Below are 23376 nucleotides of genomic sequence, written 5' to 3' on the forward strand. Positions count from 1 at the left end.
TTGAAGAAGCACACAAGTCAAAGTATATGATGCATCCGGGAAGTGACAAGATGTATCACAATCTAAAAGATGATTATTGGTGGATCGGTATGAAGAAAGATATTGCTTTATATGTAGCTAAATGCCTAACGCGTTCTAAAGTGAAAGCTGAACATCAAAAGCCGTTAGGGTTACTACAACAACCGGAAATCCCGATATGGAAATGGGAAAGATAACTATGGATTTCATCAGGAAGTTACCTAAAAATTCTCGCCAAAATGATGCGATCTGGGTTATAGTAGATAGACTTACTAAGTCTGCCCATTTTATTCCAATACAAGAAACATTTAGTATGGATAATTTATCACACTTATATGTCGAAAACATAGTATCTTTACATGGTGTGTCGCTATCCATCATTTCAGATAGAGATAGTCGTTTTACTTCAAATTTTTGGTCAAGCTTTCAAAAGGCAATGGGGACTTGATTAAACTTAAGTACCGCATACCATCCCCAAACTGATGGCCAAAGTGAACGTACAATTCAAACCTTAGAGGAAATGCTTCGTGCCTATGTTATTGATTTAGGAGGAAGTTCGGATACCCATCTTGCTCTAATGGAATTCTCGTACAACAACAGCTATCATACGAGTATCCAAGTGGCACCATTTGAAGCATTGTATGGGCGTAAGTGTAGAACACCTGTATGTTGGTCTGAAATAGGTGATAGTCAGTTGTCAAGACCGGAAATTGTTCAAAGAACTACTGATCAAGTTATACAAATCCGCGAACGATTGAAGGCAGCAAGATATAGACAAAAGAGCTATGCGGACGTTCGTCGCAAGCCATTGGAATTTAAAGAAGGCGATAGAGTATTATTGAAAGTATCGCCTTGGAAAGGTGTAGTAAGATTTGGGAAGAAAGGGAAACTGAGTCCACGTTTTGTAGGACCATTTAAAATACTGGAAAGAATTGGACCAGTTGCATACCGACTAGAGTTACCTGAAGAAATGAAAGGTATTCACGATGTGTTTCACGTATCCAATCTACGCAAGTGTTTAGCCAATGAAATCCTTGCCATGCCATTAAAAGATGTCAAAATCAATGAAAAGCTGAAGTTTGTGGAACAACCGATTCAAATAGAAGATAGTATGATCAAGTTCTCAAGCACAAACGACTCAGGCTCGTGAAAATCAAATGGGATTCAAGACGAGGACCCGAGTATACGTGGGAGCTCGAGTCAGAAATGAAGAAAAAGTATCCCTATCTATTCCAATAAATCTCTAGGACGATATTATTCAAAAGGTAGGGAGGATGTAACACTGCTTCTTTTACCCTTTAAAATTTGATCCTAATATACTAACTTATATAATATAAGGACCAAAATGAATATTCTAAAAACTTCAACCATCGCGATACACGACATGGCAAACATAAGCCCATCGCGTAGCGCGATGGCCTTGCACACAAACCCAGGAATGGGCGGCGTAGCGATACGCTACAACCCAAACACAACGATCATCACGTATCGCGATGACCCTGATGAGTCACTGGACATGTGTCCAACCACGTGTCAACATGTGGCACGATATGACAGGTCACGTGTCACGAGCTGGTAAGGCGGTGTCAAATTGCCGCGCCGCGATACGCGACGGGCGACAAGGAACCCATCGCGTATCGCGAAGGGGTCCAAAAACGGCTTTAAAAGGGGAGGACGGGTATGAGCTCCATTCATCCCAAACTTGCCTTCATTTTCACATAGTTAGCCTAGGGAAGCGTGCCCAATAGCCGTGACGAGCCGACGTGCCATTGTCTCGTGGTTTGTGCAAGAAACGAAGTTATAATCAAGCTAGCAATCGTACAATCGAGTAGATCAAGATCCTACCTTTATCTTATTATTATTCTAAGTATCCGATATAAGGTAGGAGTTATGTTTAAGTTATTTGAATTATAGCCTTTAACCTTTAACCTTGAAAGTATTTTACAAACATTCACATTCATAAATGAGTTTTCATAAAGTTACTTCATAATAAAGTAATTTTAATCAAAGATATATATTGACGGGCATGTAGTAACTGTAAGGGTGATAGCACTAGTAGTAAGTTTCTTGCCTAAGGAAAAGTAATTCGTACAAATCCCAATCAACCGAGGGACCGTTTACTTACCTGGAGAAACTTACCAACGTGTTATAACCTATTAAGCCAAAGCATGCTACATCAACCGTCACATAAAAACTAAGTGTTTTCATTCACAATCAAAGATAAACGATTTCAAGGTTAAGCTTAGCAATCATAGCTTAATCAAAACATCATTCAAATATTTATACAAACCTATTTATGTATAGGTTAAATATCATTCTCAACCAATCAATCAGTCAAGGTTTCCAACATCGACGGTACAGGTGAATACGTTAACCTTTTCAATCAGTCAAAACAAATTTATACTCGACAAGATGAACGGGTATTCGTCTTAACGAGTCAGTCAATGACTTCATGAGATTACATGATCTCTAAAAACGTTATAATACAAAGTAGAAAATAAAATCAACTCAGACCAAATATGCATGTGTCTGGATCCAAACATAACTGTTAAGCTCAATCCATCAATCAAAGGCGAGGTAGCCGCGAGCTAAACGGTCATGACTAGTTCTCTGTTCAGGGCCTTGTGGCTCAGAGAATACCGTTATGTGTATAGGGCAGTGGTACATATACCAGAAGTAGAAATGCTTCCGCTGAGATTGTCAAGAAAACTATATTTGTATTGTAGTGTCATTCAAATGTTTTATAGAGTCATACGTGTTCACCAGCATATAGCTGACGTATTTATTTTCAACCCATTGCAGGTAATTAAGCATAAGTAGCATTAGCAAGGATTGGAATCTTAATGAAGATAGAAGCACATACAAGATGGCTCCGTTTTTGATACACTAAAATCCTTGTAATATGAAATATATCTTCTGTAAACTAATACTCGGGTATTTAATCCCCAAGTAAATTTTCAATGTAAGTTAATATTATATTCAAACCTAAAGTATTCCGCTAAAATTAACCCATAACTCTAATATATTTACAAAACCGGTACCAACTTGTGGTCACACGCCTAGGCCCTAAGTCGGGGTGTGACAAGGGGCGACGTGAGGCCTCCAAATGTAGGCAATTATATATATATATATATATATATATATATATATATATATATATATATATATATATATATATATATATATATCACTAACTTTTATCCCTGTATTACGAGATTTTTTTCACATTATTTGTTTCAAATATTTATATATTTTTTTGTATTTTAATTTCATTTATTGCAAAAAAGTTAATAATGTAGTTAGGGATTGATGATGAAAGGGTTTCACAAATAAATAAGATGTTATAAACCGGTTTAAAAACTATCTGAGTTTGGTGAGACCCATAACTGACTTATTTTTTTTATTAAAAATTGTTTTTTAATTATAAATAATATCCTTTTTTTGAAAAAAATCGGATATTAATTTTTAGTATATCCCTATTTTATAGGATTTTTCATATCAAATATTTGGTGTGATTAATTTTTAATTTAATGAGATGTTATAACCCGTTTAAGGGCTATATGGGTTTGGTGAGACCCATGCCCGTGAATTCGGGTCAAATACATAAGGAAACCTGCATTTACAAATAAAGCAATCTGGCGAATTGAGAAAATGCAGGGAGCAACCGGAGAGATTTTAAAGGTTTCATTTATATATATTTAAGATTTAATATACTAGGATAGTAGCATGTGTTACGTACGGGTGGAAAATATTTCAAACTTCATATATATGTATAATGAAATGCAAATTTCATATTTAAAAAAAAGGATAACACATGCTTTATAATATAGTGAAATCAACACCCAAATTGTCTTATCTCATACTTATTAAAATTAACATTCAAGACATAGAAATACTACCAAAAAAAAATAATTAAACTTTTGCGGTAACATAAAACGTAAATACTTAAAAGATAATCTTGAAATCTCTGAGGAATACTTGGTACTATAAAAGTGTACATACAAAATTTTTAAAAATTTACCCCTGTTAATTAATGTGGTAGATTTTATATTCGGTAATATTGATGGAGACACATTCTCTTTACCATTATGTCACCGTGTAACATGTAAGGCCCCAAGCCCGGTGCCCTGCATTGGGTTTGATATTTACTCATAAACACAGTTCTAAATATTAGAGTGAATTAAAACTTTTCGAGGTATAAGTAAAAGTCAACCATATATTACATAACCTTCGAATCTTGTCTTAATGTTCACTTATCTTAAAAAATCAAACATAAATAAAGAAATCATCATAACATTTCTTCTCTTCAGATGCTAGCCTCTTTATTTCATGTCATGTGTCTCCCACAAGCCAGCTGGTTTAACCTATTTGTCTGCGTGCATACTAAAAGTCAGCTGCGTTAAGTGAGTTCTAGCTAATTAGGCAACATACATTATATTTACATACATGCGTATCCGAAGATACATATTACATCCTTAACCTGCTTACCTTTTATTTATATATACACACATACATTCATACTTGTAAACCTCCATACTTTCTTGTTTTAACTTACTAATACATAAAATCTCAGATATTATTAGGGTCTGGTCTCTTCTATCTCAGATATTATTAGGGTCTGGTCCTATCTATCTCAGATATTATTAGGGTTTGGTCCCTTCTATCTCATATATTATTATGGTCTGATCCCTTTTATCTTAGATATTATTAGGGCCTGGTCCTGTCTATCTAAAAAATTATTAGGGTCTGGTCCCTTTTATCTCAGATATTATTAGGGTCCCTACCATTCATTCATACATACATTTCTTCGGTGGATCAGACAAAGCAAAGTAATGAAACCGAGTGGGTTGTGACATTATGGTAGAACTAGAAGCTTAATATGTGACATTATGTTTGTGTGTGTCTTGTGTTCTTTAAACGTAACTAGTTTTGTTATTGTTTTTATAGAATTAGTGAGATTTTAATGAAAGAGTGCATGACACTTTCATATCCTTCTTCTAAGCTAATAACACTATGCAAGGCAATTGCGGTAAACTGGTATTGTCTTTAGGGATATGAAATGATGTGAGACCGGACCGAACTGGGAAGAACCCGACCTGGACCGAGACCGACGAATGCATGAAATGTATAACCGAGAACCGGACCTGTTTGAGCATTTCGGGTTTCAATCTTGATCGGGTTCGGTTCCTCGGTTAAGGGCATAAAACCGAGACCGAGGGACGAAAACTACTGGACTAAAACTGCAGATTTGTACAAACCAGAGGGACGAAAACCGCAGTTCACTGAAATAAGTATTATAAAACGAAATAGTGAAAAGATATGTCTCACCCTAACTTAACGATTAGATTTAACGAGGATAGTGATTTGGATGTAATTGGCAAGAACCGGGAAGCGTGGAGGGTCTATATGCGAAAAATAAACTTTTTGGACTAAATTCGCATTATTTGTCAAACCACAAGGACGAAAATGACACTTTACTCAATAAATAAAGAGGAAATCCTTGATTGTTAGAGATAAGTCAAGCAACGGTCCAAAACGTTGTCATCTTGGAGGAGCAATCTTCAAATAAGGAAGTGGTATAAAGAGATTGATATATGAATATCTTTATGTTTATTATTATTTATATTTTCTAACACTTGAAACACTTAAAATGCTTGCTTATTGGAAGACATCGAATCAGATTATTTCAAGATCGATGCATGATCTAGTTAGGGATATGGCTATCCGGATTGCTAGAGAGGGGCCGGCGTTGATAAATAAATATGCAATGAAACTAAAACGATGGGCACGGGAATGGATCGAAAACGTTGTGTGGGTTTCTGCAATGGATAACAATATTACTATTCTACATGATTACCCAAACTGTCAAAAACTGTATACTTCTCTTCTTCAACAGAACCCTCTTTCTGAAGTCATCCCTAATTCATTCTTTATGTAGATGTAGTCTCTTAAAGTACTTGATCTCTCTAAAACCGGCATCCAGTCATGACTGGAATCGGTCTCGAATTTATCTAGGTTGCGTGCATAGGCGAAGCTTAGTCACCAGTTTTTCGATTGAAAATTTGAGCTACCCCTCCCCCCGTTTTTTTTGCACAGCTATGTAAATTTACTTGTTTTTCATCTGAAATTTTTTATACTTGCTGTAAATTCCCTGTGTCCGATCAGAAATTTGAGCCCCCCTTGTTTATGTTAAAAAGAAATAAAAAAAAATACATTTGAGAATGGCTCCTCGACGTTCTCGTCCAAGCTTCGCTACTGCCTGCGTACACTCCTTTTAAGCTTTAGTAAGTTGAAAGAGATTCCTTCATTGACCAAGTTAAAGGATCTAAGGGTGTTGGACTTGCCACATAGTCATTTAAGAAAGGTACCAAACATTATAAATGAGTTGAAAATTCTAAGGCGTTTTGAATTATCATACACTGAGAAACTGAAAACATTCCCATATCCCGATGTCCTAAACTTTTCTTGTCTAGAGAACTTTTTGATGTTTAGAAGCAAATGGATCGGTTAGCTATCCATTTTTCTACCCATTTCCAAGGGAACACATAGTATTAAAATTCTGTTGGCCTTCAGAATCGATTAACACAATATGCAGAAATTACACGAAATAAACGAACACGATTGAATACGAACAGTTATATGTATTATTGATTTTGTCTTGAATGAATGATTACAACGGTGGTCGGTGGTGGTATTTATACCCACCGGCGGTTACAATTCTACTGTCGTGATGGTTACCTGAATGAACGCAACGATTCGTTTATTTTTCTAACTAGTTACAATATTTACACAAACTATTTACGAATTACAATTTACACCCTAACTTTGTTAACTGAACTATTTAACAAAGTTTAACCAAACTATAATAAACTAACGGGATATTTAACGAGATCGGGATTATTCCAACAATCACCCCCTTAATCTCGATCTTGTATTATGACTTGCTTTTTTTTTTCATAGTAGTGTAGTTTGACTCCAAACGAGATGAGCCTCCTGATCCTTCCATTTTGGACATTCACTTTTGTAATGTCCGAGCTCGTTGCACTTATGGCATCTCACATGACTTTTATCTTCATGGATAGGTTCGCCTAACTTTCCATGGCCTTTGTCTTCATGAGCTTGTTCACCGTCTTTACTTTTCCCGGACCAACGACCTTTACCCCGGCCTTGTCCAAAGTTTCCTTGGTTTGAACTCCAGTTGCCACAATGCTTACACTTATATTCTTTAAACTTTTCTTTTCCAGATGTGTTGGTGAACATAAGTTTATTATGTTTGTCTTCTTCCTCGGTTGACTCCTTGATGCGTTCTTCGTATGCTTTTAACCTTCCAATGGCTTCTTGAAACAACATAGTATTCAAATCTGCAAACTGCTAAATTGCAGCAACAATCTGAATGTACTTCTTTAGTACAGATTTAAGTAGTTTTCGGACTAATTTTTTGTTATCGATTGTGGATCCAAGGTTGTTGGCTTGTGACACGAGTTGTCTAATTTTTCCCGTGAAGTCATCGATAGTGTCCGTATCTTTCATTTTCAAGGCTTCAAACTCTTATTCAAGAGTTTTTAATCTAGCCTCTTTAACCCTGTCTGCTCCCACAAAACGAGCCTTTAAGTCTGCCCATATGTCTGCTGCTTTCTTTTGATAAGCAACCTGAAGAACAATTACTTCGGGCATTGTTTGAAAGAGATATGCAATAGCAATCCTATTTTTTTTAACGTCAACTGCACCTTCTTCTTCTTTGAGTACCTCCGAGATTCCATGAACATCAAAAATTGCTATGATCTTTACTGCCCAAATTGTATAACGTGTTGAATTCAAAATTGGGCATTGTAGCGTCATTGATGGTCATGCTTCCTTTACGGATTCATTATTCTTGCCAGCCATTGATTGAGTCTTCTTCCTTCTCCCAATCTTGATATGACTTGATGTGTCACTATTCAACTTTTACTTTTGCTTTCAGTTGAATTATATATACTTGCGAGTACAGCCCACTGGTCTTTCGGTCACCACTGGATTTGATCAAATCTCTGCTAAACTGCTTTTAATCAATTTCTTCCTGGATCGAATCTCTGACCTGCCGTTACTTGCTTGAAAACAAACCTGATTCTTTCGGTCGTCACTGGATTTGATCACACCTCTACTAAGTTCTAGTGATCAGTTACTTCCTGGATCGAATACAATGAACCTCGTGTTTCTTAAACAGTCTTTCTCTTTTATTAAAAATACCCTTTTCAAATATATTGTTTTCTTTATAAATAAAGTTTTATAATTATCTAAACACTTGTATTTGTATTACAAATTAATAAATTCTCTAAGAAACATTGATGAACTTTCTCTTTTATTTTTTTACTTTACGTGTAACTGGCCACTTTTGAAGGCCAAGATTGTTTTCCTTGATCACTTTCCAAGACTTGCCAGAGACAACTAGCGCCTGTTCTTCCAATTCCGTTTTCCGATTCCTCTTCTAATCCTTTATCGATGCTTCGAACAAAACAGAGGTATGTTTTCCAATGTGATTTCAGTCTTTATGTACAGAATTCTAATTCGATTTTGATTACATTAGCACAAAATAAAATCGGGATGTCTGCTTCTTCTATTTTCTGATTTGGCAATCTGTGATGAAGGGATTCACAATTCTTCGTGATTTGGGGTTTACAAAATTGCAAACAGGGAATCGATTGGTTGTGTTCTTCGTGCCTTGCTCTGATACCAATTTGTTGGCCTTCAGAATCGATTAACACAATATGCATAAATTACACAAAATAAACGAACATGATTGAATACGAACAGTTATATGTATTATTGATTTTGTCTTGAATGAATGATTACAACGGTGGTCGGTGGTATTTATACCCACCGGCGGTTACAATTCTACCGTCGCGATGGTTCCCTGAATGAACGCAACACTTAGTTTATTTTTCTAACTAGTTACAATATTTACACAAACTATTTACTAATTACAATTTACACCCTAACTTTGTTAACTGAATTGTTTAACAAAGTTTAACTAAACTATAATAAACTAACGGGATATTTAACGAGATCAAGCTTATGATCTTGTTCGCCAAGAGGCGGTAATTGAGCTTCCAGACATCATCCTTTAGTTAGCCTTGCATGGTTGCCATGATATTACATCTTTATCAAAATTATCTGACAACCAACTTAGATAATCTGAGACAATGTTACCAATGATCAAACTTCAACTGTATGTAATTCATAACCTTTGGTAACAGTTTTCCAAGTCTTGAGCTGTTAGTCCTATGAAAGCTACCCAAATTGAAGGTCGTATCTGCGGCATTGCTGAAAGTCAGATTTTCACAAAGCTAAAAAGTCTTGAAATCCATAGCTGCAATTAATAAGATGCAGTACTTGTTTATATTTGGTATGTTGCAAGACTAGAACCTTGAGAGATTTAAGCATGGAACTCAAGCTTGATCCAAGAGATGGTAGAAGAAAAATCATACTCTTTTCAACTGTTGTACTTCCAAAGCTACGTTGTTAGTCATTTTCCGCATTACCAGAACTAAAATGCATCACAAAACAGATTCTGATTTGTGAATCCCTTGAAACAGCTGAGGTATGGGATTGTTAGAGATTGAGGGCTATTCCATTCTCCGTTAACTACTTGTCGTTAACTCTTGAGCACATTAAGGGAAGCGGTTTCATTGGAATGGGATGAAACTGGTTGCAAGAATCTTCGCCTACCAATTTTTTATCAAGGTACATAAAACAAACACTTATGTATCATGGGCATTTCTTATAGGCCAGTCAGTTTCCTCCAGATGACTTATGTAACCCAACTTCCTGATATTATGGAACCTGCATGCTTAGGTTTCTTATTCTGAGATCCAAGTTACACGTGGTCCTCCAGTCTCCACCCTTCGGTTGCACGGTATGGGTGTATCAAACTAGATCGATGTATGTATTGACAAAATTATACATGCTTTAATAGGCTCTAATTTAGGGTGGCAAAACAAACCCTAATGGGTTGTTTTGGTTCAACATTGATAACTTTTAAAATTGAAATGAGTCAGGATGGATCAAAAGAATTTTTCAAGGAGGTTAGATAGGTTGGAAGATTGCTAATGACTTTAGGTTATGGGTTAGAATGGGTATGTTTGTGGGTTTGAATGAACTAAAAGGAAAACATAGAAACTGAACCGACCAAAACGAAAACATGAACCAAAATCGAACCGAAAATCTGAACCTGAACCGAGACAAAACCGTTTTTTTATTATTCTTTTAATGAACAAGGACGACAGGGGAACATGTTGTTTTACTTTTTCCGTTTTCTATTTATATTTTGAGTTATTGTTTATTTTATTTATATTTTTGAAATTTTTTTTGAGAGGTTTTTAAAACCATTTGTATTTTAACCTTTATTAGGGTCGAGGTGAGTTAAGTTCATCCATCTTGATCCATACCCATCATTACCTTTAAAAGCAAAACCATCTTGACCCATACACATCCTAGCTGAAAGCCCATCTAACCCATCACCCAACCCAACCCAACTTATTCGTTTTGCCACCTCCAGGCTGTATCCATATATTTAAATTGTTTTAAAGGATTAAAATGTCACTTTTAATTAGGACCGTAAACGAGTTCGTAAACCGTTTGTTGGGAAGTTCGTCCACGTTCGTTCGTTTAGTAAATGAATGAACACTAACAAGAATCTTTTTTTTGTTTGTTTAGTTAAATGAACAAAAGTTATGTTCATTGATTTGTATTCCTGAACTTTAGGTAATGTGTTCATTTATGTTCGTTTACGTTTGTTTGCATATGTTTTTTAGTTAAAGTTTTGTTTTATATTTTTATAGTATTTATTTGTGATAACCAACCTAACATATAAATTTTATAATTATTTGTTTGTGTTCAGTTTATTTTGTTAATATTTTGTTTAATAAAAGTCTTACTTTAACTAATAATAACTCTAATTTGTGCTTCCTTGACACTATTAGAATTAAACCACCAATTGGGGGGTTGATTATGTTTATTATTATTGTTTCAAGCACTTGACTTTATATTTAATTAAGGTGATTATGCCTCATGTTTGGATTAAGAATGTTGTGTTTTTTTCCCTTTTTGTCTTAGATTGTACATGTTTGTTTGTGTTTGTGAACTAGTTCAATTTCTTAATAAATAAACACTAACAAGATTTTTCATTTGGTTAGCGTTCATTAACAAGGCTTCGATCGGTTTGGTTCGTTTCCAGTCCTACTATTGATCATTAATCATATTATATTTGTTTTTCAAGGTACATGATCAATAAACACTTTGTTATTTCAAAAAGAAAACTGAGTCAAAATTCGTTACAATAGTTCTATATTGATTACGCATCCAAAGCTTCTACCCAATATTCATAGATCTAATTCTTACTTGGTAACCAAAACATTACCACACTAATCCTATAACCATTAGAATCTTAACCAAATTGTTGTCTTAGGTCCTTCCATATCCACGGACTTATGAATAAGAACAAGTTCGAAGAGTGAGATGGGTTTCAAAATTATAGAACAAGAAGCAAGTCAAACCAAAGGTCATGGTTCACATATAGGAGAATTTCAACCTGTTCATTAGTTTTTGCAAATGTAAAATATGGATAAACAAGTATTGAAGGTCCACTTGTTGCGTCATGCATGCAATCATATCCGTAGTCGTAGTTTGGGTAAACCGCATGTTGCAACAACCCAGTTTTGAACATCAAAAGTAGATAAAAAAAACTCGTGAATAATATCCTGAAATCACGAAAAAATTATGTTGTAAAAACGTGTGATAAATAAATGAAATTAATCTTTAAAAATTGTTCAACGAAAAACGTAAACTGAGCTCATTGTCACGAAGTTATTTCTTTGACTCCCGTGCGGCCTTAGAACTTTGTCTAAGTAAGCCTGTGTGGTTTGTTGTTTGCGAGTTTTTTGGCAACGGAAGTCTTGGATCAACGACGTGGGTTTCTTGTAGTTACTTGTACACAAGTATACAAGACTAAGTGTTTATATTGATGGAAATATTAGTACAACGGGTTTTATGCATACAAATTTTTGGGTGATTCCAAATGAAGCCTTGCATCACCTATTTATACTACTTACTAGTTGATCTAGAGAGTTCTTAACCTAGATATTTATATACAAAATATCCTGCCAAGATCTAGAGAGTTCCTTGTAAATACCCAACATTTGTGGTAATGATTTATTGGTCTAGAATGTTCATTTGGCAGCAACAAAATTCTAGCAACTTATCTCATTTTGGCACCCTTTCATGGTTGAAAATATGCAACTCTAGAACATTTTGGGGCCGCACAATCTGTCCAGAATTGGGGCTGCACGTTCTGGCCATTTTCGGCAGCTTATATGACTTTTGTTGGCTGATTTGGAACGTATCCAAAGTGCTAGGCTGGTCCAAAAAGTTCGGGGCTGTTCCGAAGAGTCACTACAAGAAATTTGTTATGACCGGACTGCTCTTATACCGACCCCAACTGTGGTCGCTATAGAACACCTGTACCGACCACATGCGATCACTATAGGGTTTGACCAGATTTCACTCATGACAAACCCTTTACCTACCACATGTGGTCGAGATAGATTTAGCGGGAAGTTTGGCACTTCGCGAAATTTTATTCCGACCACATGTGGTGGGGAGAAAGTAATTATCTTTTATTTCTGATTTTTTAGTCGTTAGCTGTGTATATGTGTTTTTACAACACTTATACCGACCACATGTGGCCAGGATAGGTTGGTTTAATTTTAATTTTAATTTTTTAAGTTAGCGGGAGCGATGTATATTTGAGCGCCATTTAAAAACCTTTTCCCGACCACATGTGGTCGGGATAGGTTGGTTTTATTCTAATCTTTATTGTTTTTAATTTAGCAGGGAATATCATGTTGTGGAGTAGTATAGTCTGACAACCTTTTCCAAACCACATGTGGTCGGGATAGATTTCCTTTTATTTTGATTTTGTTTTAAATTTTTGAATGTCATCTAAAAACTTTTTCATGACCACATATGGTCGGGATAGGCTTTGTCTTATTTCAATATTATTTAGATTTTTTTGGATGCAAGATCGTTTCGATATCTCAACGACATGCTATCAGTAAATGATTTTTATATAAACTAAATAAACGAAAACGTATTGGCTGTTCTTTTCTATGATGACATGTTGTCGGGACAAGTTCTTTTTATGTTTTATAGATTTCTTTTTAGAAACTAGACAAAATGGCAACATCTATGTATGTGTGTGTATGCATACAAATTTATATATATGATTATATGCATATTCTATGTATTGTGTATAACTCAGTATATGTCTGTGTATGTCGATGTATATGTGCATAACTGTATACTAATATGAATGTTTATGCTTGTGTATCGTGTATAACTATCTCTTGTGTGTGAATGCATGTACTTATGCATGTATGTGTGTATGTCAGTGTGTGCGTGTGTGCATGTGTGTGTATGTATGTATGTATGTATGCATGCATGCATGCGTGTGTGTATGTATGTGTGTGTATGTGTGTATGTATGTATGTATGTATGTATGTATGTATGTGTGTGTGTATGTATGTATGTATGTATGTATGTATGTATGTGTGTGTGTGTGTGTCCGTGTGTCTGTGTGTGTATGTATGTATGTATGTATGTCCGTGTGTCTGTGTGTGTGTATGTATGTATGTATGTGTATGATTATATGCATGTGTGTGTAAATGCATATGCTTATGTATTGATACGTTTTGTGTGTGTATATGCATATGAATGTATATGTTTGCTTATTGTGTATAAGTATGTCATATGTATGAATACATGTATTGATACGTGCATGTGTGTTTGTTTATGTATGTATGTCTCCATATCAATGTACCTTTATGAGTATACGTATATGTGTTTGTAAATGCATATGTATGTCTATTGTGTATAGCTATGAATTTGTATGTGTATTGATATATGTGTGACTAATTAGTCTTCTGGTTCAATGGCATTGGATGATGGTTAAGACTTGAAATTCTCAAGGTGTTTGGCTCGAAACCATGGGGGGTTCAGTTCTGAAGCATCGAAACCCACGTGATGGTGTTCTTAACTGAGTCAAACCTAAAACAACGAAATCAGTATGGACAGTTGGCCTACCGTTTCAGGAAGACTCACTTAGGTATTAGGGTAGCTCCAAACACTGCTAAAAAAGATGCTTATTTGTGTGTAGGGGTGTTCAAAATGTTCGAACCCGATTAACCTAAATCGAACCCAAACCCAAAACCAAATAAGCTAATTAGGGTCGGGTTAAATAGAGTAAAAAAATATTAATCGGTTTGTTTGGTCAGACCTGAATTAAACAAATTGTTAATTAATAAGATCATGTTTCGAGTTCGTTTTTAGGGAAAAATGGGTTTAGGGTTAACCCGAATAATCCGATTACTGGTGATAGTTAATAGGGTCGGGATAGTTTTAGCGAAAAAAAACCAGGTTTCGGGCTAACCCGAATACCCCTATGTGTGTAAATGCTATAAAACACCAATATTAACCACATGTGGTCGGGATAGTTTTAGCGGGAAATTTGCCGCTTTGTGAAAATTTTTCCCGACCACTTGTAGTCTGGATAGGGTTAATATTTAAAAAAGAAAAAATATTGCCAATTATCTAGAACACCTTAGTTTTGTTGCCCAGCCTTAATCAATAGAACAAGGGTATGGAGATGCTCATTCAACACCTCTCTCACATTGTTGCAGCCATCCACCTTCAATCCGACCACCATGAGCCCCTCCAACACCATGACCAAGTCTCCGCCTCCACCACCGTGAGCAGCCTCCGCATCCACCACCGTGAGCCGATTTCTACACCTAATTTGCAATTTATACTGATAGTGTTACCCCCAACTTGTTGTATCTAGGTTAACTCACAATAATTGTAGGTATAATTAAGTTAATTTTGAAGAATAGGTGTTAAAAGAATGTATCCCAATGTCACCGTAGCCGATTCTGATGTTATTTTATGTTTAGGGAATTTGAAGTTATTTTATATTTATGTTTATTACTAATTTAATTTAGTTATTTTATGGGGTTTTGCTTATAGTTAACTTATGAATCGTTGGCATCCTGCAGGTTCACTATATCACATTAGTTTTTATGGAGCTAACATATTCTTCTGTAAGTTCTACTAATTCAAGAATTAGTCTTCACTACTGAATAATTTAATTGCTTTTTACTACAATTGTATTGAATTTGTAGGTGTGTTTGATTATTTGGGAAAGATTTAGGCTTATATTCTTGTCTTTCGGTTTCAATCTTCTTTGAAAGGTAACATTTATGGACTACATAAAAATATGTTTGTAATTATGCATGTAACTATAATTATGCATGTAACCCTTCAAAAAGTAGGTTAGGCTCCATCTTTGAATATCCTATCTGATACACTACAAACTGATAAGGAACAACTATGACAATTGATAAGAGTTGGACCAGATTGCGAAATCGAAATGATCTGGTTTTCAAAGAAGGAATTGAAAACTTTATAAAGACTGTCAAGAACCATCTTGACAGTGAAGGAAAGACTTATTCCGAGTGTAAACTATGTATCAATTCTAATTGGAACTATCCAGATTTGGTTAAATCCCACATACGTGATAGTGGGTTTCTACCATCATATCAGACATGGTCTTGTAGACAAGTGTTATAGTAGTGATGATTCTGATTGATTATTAATGAAGGTAGACACTTGATTTTCTATGCATGATTATTATTTATTCTGATTGATTATTAATGGTAAACATTATGATTTTAATTTATTTTTGTTGAAGAAATGGCGACATGCGTGGGATCACACGGTGGCGATGGTGGGGATCGACCTCCAGATGGTCGTCCGTCTAGGATACCCAGTGGTTGCAAGTCTTGTAAGTTACTTGTTTCATATAAATACAATTCTTTTAATTGCATATAGAGTACAATTAACATGATGCTAGAATACATAAGTGATCAGTTTAAAAAATGTATTACAAGATGCAAACCGGTTGAGTAAAAAAAAGGCGGAGGAGGATTGGTAAGCTTGTATAAATATATTGCGAACACGACTCGTTAGGCACGTTTAACCCGGAATGTGTATGTATATATACGTGTATATATGTATGTGTGTATTGGTTTGTTTAAATATATATAAGTTGCATTTTTTTATTTTGTTATTCATGTATTTGGATACAGGCATATATGTATTTGTATAAGTGTTAGTATTATGAATGCAACTTGTTTGGCCCGTTTGACATGGAATGTGTATTTATGCATATTTGTGTAGCGTATATATGTACATAGTATTAGTGTTAGTATTACGAACACAATTCGTTTGGCCCGTTTAACCAGGATGTGTACGTATGTATGTATACGTGTATATGTGTATTGGCTTGTTTAACATATATAAGTTTGAATTTTATTTTAAATTTGCTATTCATGTATTTGTATACGTGTATATATGTATAATGTGTAAGTTTTAGTATTACAAACACGACTCGTTTAGCCCGTTTGACCCGAAATGTGTATGTATGTATGTATATATACATACATGTATATATGTATATGTGTGTGTTGGTTTGTTTAAATATATATCATTTGCAATTTTTAATACTTGTTATTCTTGTATTGTTTAATACAGGAAAAAATACAAATCGAGCTAAACAATATGCGAAACGCCCAATCGGAAGGTGAAGAAATTGATGAGGCTGTGTGCTTAAACCGTGCCCTTGGTGAACGTCGTGGTTAGACCCAGGGCGTGGGTCAGAAAGTGAGGTATACACCTCATTATCCATCTAGTGGGACGTCTTTTGCTACACCCGAACAATGGCAAAAAAAAATGCAAGAAACAGGACCGGGTTGGTAGACCAAATACGTGAGTTAACCAAGAGGCAAAATGATAAGTCGATTCAAATTGACGAGGGTGAAGATGACGAAGGTAAGGAGGATGAAGATGACGAAGGAAGCGAGGGTGAAGATTGCTAGGTATTTGATTATGATAATTTAATGGCTTGTAATACGATTAACCTAAGTAACTTAGGATGTTTGGTAATATTTTGTTTAGGTTTAATTATGTAAGGAACTACGTTTGGTAATATTTTGTTTAGATATAATTACGTATGAATTGATGTTTGGTAATATTGTATTAGATTTGAATTATGTACATGTTTTTTTTCATTTATTAGGCATTAAATTTATATTATTCTGCAAAATTAAAAATTACAAAAAAAATTGGTTTTTAAGTATATTCTGTACCAACCACAAGTCGTCGGTAAAAGTATATGTATACCGATCACATTGTGATGGTAAAAGTTTTTTAATTTTTATTTTACATTTATTTTTAAATGAGTAAAAATTTTGAGACCAAACTTTTTGTGACCACTTGTGGTCGCGAAAGGTCTATGTATACCAACCGAAGTTATACTAACCACAATTTTGACTTGTCCCGACCGTTTTCTAGTGGCCAACCTATACCGACCACACATGTGGTCGGTAAATCAAACGTGGTCGGTAAAGACGGTCTAATCAGAGCAAATTTCTTGTAGTGAGTTCCGGGCAGCCCTTAATGCTTCTTTAGGGTTCCAGAATAATCCGGATGACACAAAAAATGTTGTATAATTTGGTGGTACGTGACATCACGTAACAGTGTAAAACGATTTTTATTTAACCTAGTGGATCAAAAACTAGGCAAAATCTTCAAATTATTTAGTAACTATAAAAAATCATTTAGACGATTTAAAGTTAAACATTCATAATCTTAGCTAATGCAATATAGTAATTCACTAATAGATATTAAGATACTTTGTAAACAAACACCAATATTTTTTTAATTTACTGGATCAAAACTAGCTAACATACTTCACTTCAACCCCGATGATCTAGGAACGAAAGCATAGTGTCACACGACTAAACGTAAACAAGCAAAAGAAAATTTACAACACACAAACTCAACATCATACTTCGATTAGTATCGATAGTTTCTGTAACCATTATTGTGGATGACAGCGATAGCGAATAACACGATAACAACGGCTACTAGCCAATAAACTGTTTTCATTTCCAAGTCATGATCCGGTGGTTTCTTCGACACCATGCGGGAAACACACTTAACATGCGTACCATAATCACCACAAGACTCACAAGCGTACATGCAATGGTTTTGTGCGATTGCGCGGCCACAAACATCGCATTCAAACTCCGGGTATGGATTCACGTAAAGCAACGAAAGCGCGTTTTTATGGTCTTCACGACGTACAGTTTCGGGTAAATTGGTGCATGCCAGATGTGCGTCATAGCCACAAATATTACAATGGTATAAGTCGCTGTATGGGTTGAGGTTAGTACCACAGACATCACATATACACGAACCACCAATGTAAGGTGGTTTGGGGATATGTTTTAACGGGTGGTGTGGGTGTGATTTGAGCGTGATCTGACTAGGTGGAGGGTTAGGGTTAGGGTTAGGGTTAGGATTAGGATTCACATGTACAATTTCCCCTGAACTAGTGATTTGATTTTGTGGAGGGTTAGGGCTAGGTTTAAGGCTTAGGGTATTGTAAGCACAATGGACGTGGAGATCGAAATCACAAGCGGAACAACCAAAAGAAAAACCCGAGCCGGTTTTAGTATATTTTTGGAAACGAAGAAACCCGACGGGTATGTTGGAGACGGGAATAGGATCGGGGTGTGACGGATGAATAAATGATCGAGTTGCATCAAAGCATTTGTCGTGTAGGAATAAATTGCATCCGCGGCATGAGTAAGCCGGGGTGTCGGTACAAGGAAGGTTGCAGCCTGTACAAGTGTGTTGTGCATCTTCCAAGCTTAGGAGGAAAGTAAGAGTGTGTGGATGGCTAAAGTGCTTGTAGCCTTCCATATTTTTTAGGTGGAAATATGGTAATCATAATCATAAGTTATAAATACACCCAAAATCAGGATTAAACAAAAAATATTAGGTGAAAGGGCAACGTCGTTGAAGACTTTGTGTCAACTCACTCGGCCCACTGGTATCACCATATTACATAAAAATATATATGTGTGAATTATTAGGTGGTGGAGTGGGTTTGAAATAATTATCCCACTAACAAATATAGAATTATGTAGTCCGGTGGATATTTAGCATAGCTAGTTAGCTACATAGTAGATATTAATAATTGTATCAAAGGGTAATTATTGTTGTAGGTTAATATATTCTAGAGTTTCTCAAGCTTTTATAATCGCGTGTGACGAACTTTCAGATTAAACTCTTTTGAGTGTTTATGATATCCAAATTATGGGATTTTTTGTGATATCCAAATTCTAATTCGTATGTTAAACATGTCAAGTGAATTCCTTCACATGTCAAGGAGTTCAACTATTATAACGATTAAGTTGGAACATTATAACTCGTTGTGAAAGTGTACGGATTTATAATTGTATATATAGAAACCTCACCTGAAACTCAATACCAAGTTACCGTTGCTAACTCTAAGACCACTCCCATTGGCAACCCAACCTAATGGTGGTTTGGGTTGCCACATGGCATTAAATAAAATAAAAAAATAATATTTTATAGTTAATCTATCACAAACTAGTTCATCAAAACAAACTAGTTTGTAAGCCATTTTATGCAATATTTTATGCAATTACTAGTTAATGGTTTTTCATCCTTTTGTTTGTTTTTTAACAATTAATATAATATAGAAATTAGTTTTTGTTTAATGACTTAAATTGTTAGCTTAAAAAAAACTAAAAACACAACCATGTTTGTTTTTTTCCCTAAACGATATAAAATTTATTAAAAACGAGATTATTCAAAAATATGTATTTTTTTTCTTATTATCTTTCCAATATAATATTATAGTATTATTGTTTCGTAAACTTATTATTTAAAGTTTTATTTTTTATATATTTAAATGTCATAAATTATATTATATAACAAAAATGTTGATTGGGGTTGGGTTGTGAATGAGAGTGAAAATTTAGATTGGGTTGGCTTGTTTGTTGATGAGAGAGAAATTAGTTTTTTATTAAAAGATTAGGTTGGGATAAGTTGTCAATGGGAATGGTCTAAGATGTTGTTTGTTTTTTAAGACAAAAACTGTCTACAATCTGATTTCATCTGATTTAATGTCTACAACTGAAGATATGGTCTGAAGATCTGCAATCTGAAAATATAATGTTGTTTGTTTTATAAACTGGATATCGTCTGCATAAGCTGAAAATTAGTTACATATCTTATATATCACAATAAATAGAAGTCATTTAACGTTTGTAGATTGCTAAAATAATTGGTGATGGTGTACGAACAATGGAAGTGGGTGATGGTATACGATTGGTGGTAGGCGGTGAACGGTGGTGGTGGACAGTGGGTGGTGGTGATGGATAGTGGTGGTGGGTGGTGGACGGTGGTAGTGGAAAGTGATGGTGGCCGACGATGGGTAGTGGTGGTGGTGGGTGGTGGACTGTGGTGGCGGCGGTGGGTGGTGGTGGACGGTGGTTGTGGCCGGCGGTGGGTGGTGGTGATAGATGGTTGTTGTGGGTGGTGGACGGTGATGGTGGCCGACGAGGGTTAATGGTGGTGGTGGATGGTGGACTTTGGTGGTGGCAGTGGGTGGTGGACGGTGGTTGTGGGCGACGGTGGGTGGTGGTGGTGATGACCGGTGGTGGTTGCAGACAGTGGGTGGTAGTAGTGGGTTGTGGTCGATGGTGGGTGGTGGTGGTGATGGTGGGTGGTTGACAGTAGTGGTGGTGGTGGTGGACATTGGATGTTGGTAGGATGATAAGAAGTGAGAAGAAGTGTAAAGAAGTGTGAAGATGGTGGATATTAGCTTATTATTTAAGACCATATAAGCAGTTTTCAGATCTTTTTCCTTTTGTTAAAAAAATTGTCTTCATGAACTTATGTCTGCGCGCCCGCATAAATAACCCTCCTACAAACATTTGAAGCAAAAACAAACACAACCTAAGCATTGTTATCATAGAAGTTAATACATTTTGAGTCCCACCCCTTCATGAACTTATGTCTGCGCGCCCGCAGACATAACCCTCCTACAGACATTTGAAGCAAAAACAAACACAACCTAAGCATTGTTATCATAGAAGTTAATACATTTTGAGTCCCCCCCCCCCCCCCCCGACATTCTTTCAAGCTTTGCCAATGTGTGTGCACACTCCTTTTAAGCTTTAGACCATGTGTAGTTGATGGAGCCTTATGAGGTATTTATGTGCCATGTCACCATATGGTCGTTTACACCAAAGTGATGTAGTGAATGGAGCTTCTTCAAATCATTACCTTATTATAATTATTTTTATCAAAAGAAAAAAAATAAATAAACCACCAATCACCTTCCATTTGAGGCTTGGGTGAGCAAATTAAGCGCCCCACTACACCCGGTCATAGTTATACGTTGAAGGAGATTCCTTCATTAACTATGTTAAAGGATCTAAGAGTGTTGAACTTGTCTCATAGTCTTTGAGAAAGCTACCATGTGATATAGACGAATTGGAAAATATAAGGCGTTTTGATTTATCATAAACTGAAGACATTCTCTTATCGCGTTGTCCAAAAGCTTCTTATCTAGAGAACTTTTTGATGTTTAGAAGCAAATGGAGATGGTCATCGGTAAGTTATCCATTTTCTACCCGTTTCCAAGGGAACGAGTAGTATTGAAATTCAAGGTTATGATCTTGTTTTACAAGACATAGTAATTGAGCTTCCAGACAACATCTAGCAACTGGCCCTGAATGGTTTCCATGATACTACATCTTTATCAAAGTTATGTGACACAGTGTTACCTCTCGAACTGCAACCGTATGGGATTGTGAGAAATTGAGGGCTCTCTCATTCTCCATTACTTGCCATCAACTCTTGAGCACATTAAGTGAAGCGGATGTGTTGGAATGAGATGAAACTAGTTGCAAGAATCTTCTCCAACCATTTTTCGAACAAGGTACATAAAACAATATGTATCATTGGCATTTCTTTTGGACCTACATGCTTAGGTTTATTGTTTCGAGATCCAAGCTACACGTGGTTCGCTTGCACAGGCGTATGCGGCTGGATGTATGTTATTGCCAAAATTATACATGCTTTAATAGGCGATATCCATGTATTTAAGTTCTTTTAATGGATAAAAACGATCCATTATATATGTTTACATGCCCGAGTTTCACAAGACAGCAAATTAGAAGAGAAACATGGGTTTTAATAGATTAAACTTTAAAGAACAAGAAACAAGTTAAACCAAAGGCCATGGGCCCTCATATAGAAGAATATTAACTTGTTCATAAGTTTTCGCACATGTACAATGTACCTAGTAATCTAGTATGTTAGAATTGTCAAGTAACATCTCACTCATACATGTCTTAGGCCCACGGGGAGGCCCCACTACTAAAAATCAGCCCATTAGTGAAAGGCCCCTTCTATTTTGTTAAGAGGCCCAATTCCCATTCTATATATCCCAAGGAAAACCGTTGTGGCATCTTTCAACATTTGATTTTTAATCTCCGAGGGCCAATGCAACTGCAACTTGGCAGCAAAATTGAAACTTTCTTTATATAAGTGATACTGTTTGCCACCTATCAGAGAATGTATAATGCATAAGTCAAGGTGGCATATGAATGATACCTGGCATCAAATTGACTTTTAGGCCGCATTATTTATTTTTAATCGATCGCATTACTGACGAGAAAATAGAAATGTTTGGAATATGAGTATTGAGTAGGTAGCTGATTTTGCAATCTTTTAGCACGTTTTGATACGTTTGAAAGTGGATGAAGTAAAGATGCTATGATAATCAACATGAGAATTTGATAAAAAGAATATCAACTAGTAAGTTGAATTTTAGTAAATATAGCAACTTGGACATTTTTTTCAATCAATAAAAAGAATATCAACTAGTAAGTTGAATTTTAAAACTGCATATCCTTGAAGTAAAGAAAATATTTTAATTTTTAATATAATACTTTATTGTCGAAGTTTGATTAACATTTATGAATGATCTCCTCTGAACATGATCGGGATCTTGCAATATATAGTAACATTAAACAGATACGAAAATGAGTTACTTGTCAATATCGTAGTATTTTATTAATAAAACCGTCGAATGGTTCAAAATTTATTAAAAGTCTCACCAATGATGTTGAAGCCTAAATCAAAAGTGAGATTTTATGGCTCTTTTGAAGACAATTGTGTAAAAACTAAAAGAAAAAAAAGGATTGTGAATAACCTGTCTTGAACTTGGGACCAACAACGAAGCAACACACGAGTTTACCACTAGACCGACCAATGGTTATTTATGTTTCTAATAAGCCGAATAAATATATATCTATATATAATGTTTTTCTTTTTTTAATTTGGATGCCTTAATTACTGTGGGCCTAAATTCCTATCTTCATT

At 35.5% G+C, this 23376-nt stretch overlaps 2 pseudogenes; both read left to right on the top strand.

Moving 5' to 3' along the window:
• Positions 1-5667: 5667 nt before the first annotated feature.
• On the top strand, positions 5668-6529 carry LOC143621911 (disease resistance protein At4g27190-like; annotated as a pseudogene).
• Positions 6530-8839: 2310 nt separating this feature from the next.
• On the top strand, positions 8840-22428 carry LOC143621921 (uncharacterized; annotated as a pseudogene).
• Positions 22429-23376: the final 948 nt, after the last annotated feature.

This window comes from Bidens hawaiensis, unplaced genomic scaffold (genome assembly GCF_021521415.1).
Source record: "Bidens hawaiensis isolate Kalapana, Puna unplaced genomic scaffold, B.hawaiensis_p1.1 tig00000326_1, whole genome shotgun sequence".
NCBI classification, from domain to species: domain Eukaryota; kingdom Viridiplantae; phylum Streptophyta; class Magnoliopsida; order Asterales; family Asteraceae; genus Bidens; species Bidens hawaiensis.